This window comes from Hordeum vulgare, chromosome 2H (assembly GCF_904849725.1).
Source record: "Hordeum vulgare subsp. vulgare chromosome 2H, MorexV3_pseudomolecules_assembly, whole genome shotgun sequence".
Lineage (NCBI taxonomy): Eukaryota > Viridiplantae > Streptophyta > Magnoliopsida > Poales > Poaceae > Hordeum > Hordeum vulgare.
This window is the reverse complement of record NC_058519.1, coordinates 646,374,623-646,382,493: the sequence shown is the minus strand read 5'-3', so window position 1 is coordinate 646,382,493 and position 7,871 is coordinate 646,374,623. Positions and strand designations below refer to the sequence as shown.

Sequence of the window (7,871 nt, the reverse complement as noted above, 5' to 3'; positions counted from 1 at the left end):
ATTGGATCGAAGGAACTTCTGTCAGGTTACTCTTCAGCAACCCTTTTATATAAGCTTGGAAGATACCCGTGATTCCAATTTAAACTAATGATATTATACATTTCTAAATTGATAGACACTGTGTTGGTTTCTGATTTGTAGATCAAAACACCGAGCTACCCGTATGCAGGTACGTGCAAGCTAGCTACCTTTGTAAGCTAACAAGCAGGCATGTGGATGGATTTCCACTGTACACGCGCAGCCTCCCCGCACGTATTCGGTGACGGTCGACGGAACACGGGAACTAAACCGATGGATAGACTTTTCGTTGATTGCCGCAGGGGCGTGTCGCTCCTCAGCTTTTTTATTGCTTTGCTCGTTTCTTGATACTACAATCAACACCCCTAGGGTGTCTTTTATACACGTCCACAAGGGACTATGGAAATAGACTAGGACTAGGAATCCTAATACTACTAGGACTCGGTTTGGCTTTCTTTCCTAATCCTACATGAGCAACATGATTAACATCTACATTCACCTTCTTAATCTTGTTGCTTGACTTCACTTCTTGCACTCCGACTTTCCTCCTCATCTCGATGAACTTCCCTCGACCGAGGGACTTGGTGAAAATATCGGCAAGTTGGTCTTTCGTGTTCACATGTTGAACCTCGATCAACCCTTCTTCAATGCACTCCCGGATATGGTGGAACCGGGTATCTATGTGCTTGCTCCTTTCGTGATGAACCGGATTTTTGCATAACGAGATTGCAGCTTGGTTATCGATCTTCAGTGACACCTTCTGCACCTCCCGCTTTGCAAGAATAGCTAGGAGTCTTCTCAGCCACACTGCTTGACAAGCCGCCGTGCTTGCCGCTATGTATTCTGCCTCGCATGAAGACAGTGCCACCACCTTTTGCTTCTGAGAATTTCAGCTAATCGGATTCGGGCCAAGGTAGAAAACCATGCCCGTTGTGCTCTTTCGGTCATCAACATCACCTATCATGTCGCTATCTGAATATCCACGAAGGATCAATCCTTCCTTTCCCTTTCTATACGTGCAGCCAAGATTAATTGTGCCTTTCACATAGCGTAGAATTTGATTGACCGCGCTCATGTGTTCGGTTGTCGGTTTCTCCATGAAACGACTCACGATCCCGACTGAATAAGCCAAGTCAGGTCGGGTATGCACCAAGTATCTTAGGCTACCCACAACGCTTCGATACATTGTTGTGTCCACCGGCGGATTTGAGCTACGCTTGCTCAACTTGTAACGTTGGTCCATTGGAACTTGTGTCGCGTAGCAATCTGACATGCCACACTTGTCCAATAACTTGACCGCGTAAGCCGATTGACATAGGGAAATCTCTCCGGAGCTTTGCTTCACTTCGATGCCCAAGTAATAGCTGAGTAATCCCAGATCACTCATGCTAAACTTGTTCTTCATTTGCGCCTTGAAACGTTCAATTTCTTGTACGCTATCTCCGGTGATAATCAGATCATCGACATAAACTCCAACTAGCAGGTTTGAGCCTTTGGAGTTCTTTGTATAGACTGCGTGCTCGAGGGGACATCTCTTGAACCCGAGCGAGACCAGACTTCGGTCTAACTTTGAGTTCCAAGCTCTTGGCGCTTGCTTTAACCCGTAAAGTGCCTTCTTGAGCTTGTAAACTTTCCCTTCTTCGCCTTTCTTCTCGTAGCCGAGGGGTTGTTCCACGTACACTTCTTCTGTGAGATCGCCGTTGAGGAAAGCGGATTTAACATCCATATGATGAACCTTCCAATCCTCTTGTGCTGCCAAAGCTAGGAGCACTCTCACCGTCTCGATTCGAGCAACCGGTGCAAACACCTCATCATAGTCAACTCCTTGACGTTGAACGTAGCCCTTTGCAACGAGTCTTGCCTTGTACTTCACAATGGCACCCTCCGTGTCCTTCTTTAACTTGTAAACCCACTTCAAACCTATCGTCTTTTGGTTTGGAGGTCGGGTTACCAAAGTCCATGTGCCATTGCTCTCAATTGCCTTCATCTCCTCGTCCATGGCGTGCGTCCAGCTAGGACTTTTGCTCGCCTCTACGAAGTTCGCCGGCTCCTCAACTCCGAACAGACATAGTCCGAAGTACTCGAGCGTAACTGGCTTTGTGTACTTGTAGACTTTCTTGAGGGTCTTGTAGCGACGAGGCCCTGAGGAGTCCGTTGTGGCTTGCGAAGGAGGCGACACAAATTGTGTCGGTGTGGATGCACTTGAGGAAGACGGTTGAGACCCTGGTGTGTCATCGACATCCGTGTCGTCGGCGTAGTCGTCGTGACCGTGACCATCATCTTGATTGTCGTCGTCACTATGCGCCTCGTTGTCGATGTTGTCGTCGAGATCTCCGCCTGTGTCGTGCGCGGCGTTGTCGCTATCTCCTTGCGACCTATGCGCGTCGTCGTCGGTGTCGGCACCATGATGATCACTACCATTGTGGTCACCTTGGTTGGGTGTCTTGCCAATCACCTGGACATCCTCCCCTGCATCATCATCAGTTGGAAATTCAACTGCAAATATGTTACTGTTTGGAGCATCGTCGGCTGCGGCGCTCCAATTCTACGCTTGGTTTTCTTCAAACACGACGTCGCGTGAAATCCGTAGACGCTTGGTTTGTGGATCGTAGAAACGGTATGCCTTGGTGCCAGAACTGCTCTCGTATCCGATGAACACCATCTTGGTGCTACGATCGGCAAGCTTTGAGAGGTGCGGCTCCGCCGTCTTCACATGTGCCACGCACCCGAATGTCCGTAGATGAGACACATTCGGCTTACGTTCGTAAATTGCTTCATACGGAGTCTTGCCGATCACCGCCTTCGTTGGAGCCCGGTTGAGAAGATAGACCGCCGTCGAGACAGCTTCTCCCCAAAAAGTCCCTGGCAGGTTCTTGCTCTTGAGTAAACTCCTTGCCATGTCAACAACGGTTCGATTGCGCCTTTCAACGACCCCATTCTGCTGCGGCGTGTAAGGTGCCGTGAGGAACCTCTTTATGCCAATCTTCTCGCAGTATTCGTTGAACTCATTCGACGTAAACTCTCCGCCGCGATCTGTCCGTAGAGCACGAACCTTCAGCTTGTGTTCCATCTCTGTTGCAGCCTTCAATTTCTTGAACGCTTCAAACGCCTCTTCTTTAGACCGTAGGAGAACGACCCACATATATCTCGAGTAGTCATCTACCACAAGGAAGAAGTACTTCTTTCCTCCGTGAGTTGCCGGGGTGATAGGGCCACATAGATCACCATGGAGCAGCTCGAGTGCATCACTTGCACGATAGGTAGACTGAGCAGGGAATGGCCTGCGGTGCTGTTTTCCAACCAAGCACCCGTCACATACTCGATCAACATGGTCGATAACTGCCATCCCGGATACCATCTGCATCTTTGACATCTTCTTCAAGGCGTAGAAGTTAACGTGTCCAAATCTAGCATGCCATAACCACGAATCATCATCACTCTTGGCAAGCCAACACTCCGGTTGAGATTGATGAAGGTTGAGGATATAGAGCCTATTCCGTGTGCGATTAACACGAGCTAGCACGTTTCGGAGGTTGTCGAAGATCGTCATCACTCCGCTCTCTATATTCACCTTGCATCCATTCTCGTCAAGCTTCCCAATAGAGATGATGTTGTTGCGCAGCCGTGGGATGTAGTACACTCCGGTGAGTATGCGATGTTCGCCTGTGAGACCCTCAAAGAGGACAGATCCTTGCCCGCAAATCTCCACAGCTGAACCATCACCGAACTTGACCGAGCCTTCAACATCGTATTCCAGCTCGAGGAATTTCTCCTTGCACCCCGTCATGTGGTTACTGGCACCCGTGTCGAGATACCACGACACGTTCTGATCACCGGATAACTTTGGTGTCACTTTTTCCTCATGAAGTAGCACCTTCCGGCTTGGTTTCACAACCACCGTTTCAGCGAGATCACAAACTTCGGCCATCAGAAGACCTGGACCTTCGTCTTCCTGCTTTGCCAAATTTTCCTTGATCTCCCGCTTGTTAGGCTTTGGACAATCCTTCGCAAAGTGACCCATCTTATTGCAGTTATAGCACTTGACCTCGGACAAGTCCAAGTTCCGTTGTTTCTGCTCTTTAGATTGGCCCGCCTTACCACGACCTTGTGGTTTGCCTTTTCCTTTGCCTTTTCCGGTTTGTCCATCGCCCTTCGTGTTGCTTGAGCCTTCGCCACCGTCACGCCTTCCTTTGCTACTTGGGGCCTCCCAGTCTGTGCGCGAGTACATGAGTTGGTCACTACCTCCTCCTTTGCCTTTCCGACAGCCACGAGCATTCTCTTCCCATGTCCGCAATCGTCCGATCGCCTCCGTTATGGTCATGTCGTCGATGTCGTAAAGCTGCTCGAGCGTGCCGATGATGTACGTGAATTTATCAGTGACAGAACTGAAAAATTTCTCCACGATCTCGGTCTCATCGAGCTTTGCACCAAGCGCGTGGATCTCTCCCACCAAAGTAGTAAGACGCATGGCGTAGTCATTCACCGATTCAGTTTCCTCCATCTGCAACTTGTGAAATTGGCGCTTCAGCACTTGTGCCCGAGCCTTGGTGACGCGATCTTCTCCGATCCTCATCTCCTTGAGTGCGTTCCACGCCTCTCTTGCCGTCTCGAACTCCGCCAGTGTCATCAGCACGGAATCCGGCACAGACTGGGCTATGGCGGCCATGGCACCTTCGTCGCGCTCCTCGTCGACGTCGTCGTCCGTGATGGCCTCCCACACTCGAAGGGATCGAAGAATAATCTTCATCTTCACCGCCCACACGCCGTAGTTGGCGTCGGTGAGCATCGGGTACTGGATGGGGATGTTGCGATGCGCCTGGACGTTAGCGCCGCTCGTTCCTCCACCACTGGTTGCTGACTTGACGCCCTTCTTCACCTTGTCGCCGTTCTTGTTCGCCTTGGCACCGCCGCTGCCGGACTTGACCGACTCAGCGTCGCTGTCCGTCATCGTAGATCGTAGATCGTCGAGGCTCTGATACCAATTGTTGGTTTTTGAACCGTAGAACAAAACTACCCAGGAGTTACACAAACGTTGGTTTTTGAACCGTAGAACAAAACTACCCAGGAGTTACACAAACGTACGTGCAAGCTAGCAAGCAATCTAGCAAGCAGTCATGTGGATGGATTTCCACTGTACACGCGCAGCCTCCCCGCACGTATTCGGTAACGGTCGACGGAACACGGGAACTAAACCGATGGATAGACTTTTCGTTGATTGCCGCAGGGGCGTGTCGCTCCTCAGCTTTTTTATTGCTTTGCTCGTTTCTTGATACTACAATCAACACCCCTAGGGTGTCTTTTATACACGTCCACAAGGGACTATGGAAATAGACTAGGACTAGGAATCCTAATACTACTAGGACTCGGTTTGGCTTTCTTTCCTAATCCTACATGAGCAACATGATTAACATCTACACACTGTTGGTCTCATGATTGCCGTTACCAACCTACTGCCTCCTACTGGTGCTGCCAAGGAACCACGGCGTCAAATAACTATCACTGACGGACAGTAAACATCTCATCTTTTGGCTTCGTTATTCACCATCTCTGTACTGTTAGCTGAACAATTAATTCATTTGAAACTTCAACTTCTGTAGGAAAAATGCAAATGTTACACTTTGGGGCGAATTTGCCCAGAAATTTGATGCAGACAACTTATGCACTTTATCAAAGAGGGAACCAGTTATCATAATGTTTCTAGGCATGCTAGCCGATCAGTATGGTGGTATGGCAAAATTATTACATTTTGCTTACTTCGTTCTCTTCTCGAAAAAAAAACAAGAGACTATTTCAACAAAAAAATCTATAAATTGTGCAGGAACACTATCTCTTAAGAGTACTATATGTACATGATGGCACGTAAATGTTGATATTCCCAAAATGAAAACAGTATTGAACAGGTGAATACTTTCTACTAAAAAATTGCACCTTAATTATTCTACATCCCAAGATACTCACTTCAGATTATGCTTTGTTACCATATAGGATCAGCAGCCAACCATATGAAATAGAAGTACGCAATCCTGGGCAGGCACTACGAGAAAAGGTCGAAACAACTATCAGTGCCTTGAAAGAAGTAGATCCTGCTACCACCCTGGTATGTCGCATCCATGTAACTACACTGACTGTCGGTATTTAATATTTGAACCTAAATTGATTTCTTACTTGAATTTACAGAAAAATTGGTTCAAATTCAAAGTCAAAATAATTCGAGTAGTATCTCTTACGGACTGGATGTATATGGGTTGCAAAATTTGTTGGAAAGGACTAACAATACCAGGCGGTGGTTTACACAGCTGTCCTAACTGTCCTGATGGAAAGGACTAAGCCTCCCACCTCCTTTGAACTACATTTCTCGCTTAGCTATCTCTGGTCTATCAGTTTGTTCTGCAGTTGATCCCCCATGTACGAGCATAACCTTAATCTATAATCCTCAGATGTAATGACATCCTACTACTTCTGTTTATGATTATCGTCCTTTTATACCGTAAAAGCTAAACTATGTTCCCCACCATACCGCCCTTATTATACAATAAAAGCTAAACTATGTTCCCCACCATACTGCCCTTATTATACAATAAAAGCTAAATTATGTTTCCTACCTTTATCCAAGTACGATGAATGTTGCTCACCCAACATGAACTCTAAAATATATAAAGATGTTCCCCACGTTTAAACAAAGAAACTATACCCGTTAGTGATTATCAACAAAATAATGTTCCTTACAAAAGAACACAGTTGATTACTATGATCATATCAACCTTATTGAATATATGTGTATCACAATGCATCATATTACTTATCATATATTTCAACCAACATAAAAATCCCTCACCTTTTATAACAACAGAGCTCACAATAAAGACACATTAACTGTCTCACACCATACATATCCATGTGCACACCACACAAACAACCAGCACATACAGGAAGCCAACCACACCTGAACACACCCCTTTCCAAAATAGAACTAACATCCGTCCTTACCAACACATGTCGCATCAATCAAGCCAAGACTGTTCCAACATCAATACACAAAATTATCCCTGCTAAAAGCTCGACAAAAAAAAAAATTTAAACAACACTTCCCAAGTCATTCAATATGAACAAACCACAATGACGGGAGTGCCGCCGCGCCAACCCCTTGCTAGTAGGACGAACCATGTCAATGCTAGGGAAACCAAACAACAATCGTGAACCAACTTGTAAGGTTAGAAAAATAGCCAATGCTAGGGAAACCAAACAACAACCGTGAACCAACTTGTAAGGTTAGAAAAATAATGGTACTTTCTTGGATGGTTAGAAAGACAATGATATCTCTACTTCATCAGGGTTTAGGTTTTGATGTTCGTATTATTTTTTCTATTTTAAGATTTTCGGCGACGCGTTTTCAGAGGCCGTCGACAACGAGGCGTCTACGATAATTTCATAAATCTTAAGGTGATACCGGTTCAGTCCCTTAAAATTGCTCATAAAAATAGAATGTGTATATGTGTTCATAAGAATAAATGTATGCATGTATATATATGAATGCTTGCGTTTATATTGTGTTAAAAAAACTCACGCGTTCCACGGGACAGAGCAGCACAACCAACCCAGTGCACTATGTGGTAAATATAAGCCCATAATTATTGTCGTGGTTTTAGACAATAATTACAGGATGGAGGGCGAATTGTTATTCTCGGAAGTTGTTTCTATCTGAAAATTGCACATGAATTTTACGTGAACAAGTAGAAATGACTGAATGGAATGGAAAGGGAGAGCAGGAAGCAGCGAGTATGGAGCTGATCTTCATTCAACGTGTTTAGAAAAAGGCAAACTTTGTCAAAAATCGACCGATTCTGTGCATGCTC

At 46.2% G+C, this 7,871-nt stretch overlaps 1 pseudogene across 1 annotated transcript; it reads left to right on the top strand.

Annotated features, from left to right (window-relative positions):
- The first annotated feature begins 5,357 nt into the window (after window positions 1-5,357).
- Window positions 5,358-6,485, top strand: LOC123431187 (annotated as a pseudogene). The gene is made up of 5 exons (XR_006623047.1): window positions 5,358-5,527; window positions 5,616-5,743; window positions 5,837-5,918; window positions 6,004-6,115; window positions 6,196-6,485. The product of XR_006623047.1 is annotated as an uncharacterized LOC123431187 (transcript).
- Window positions 6,486-7,871: the final 1,386 nt, after the last annotated feature.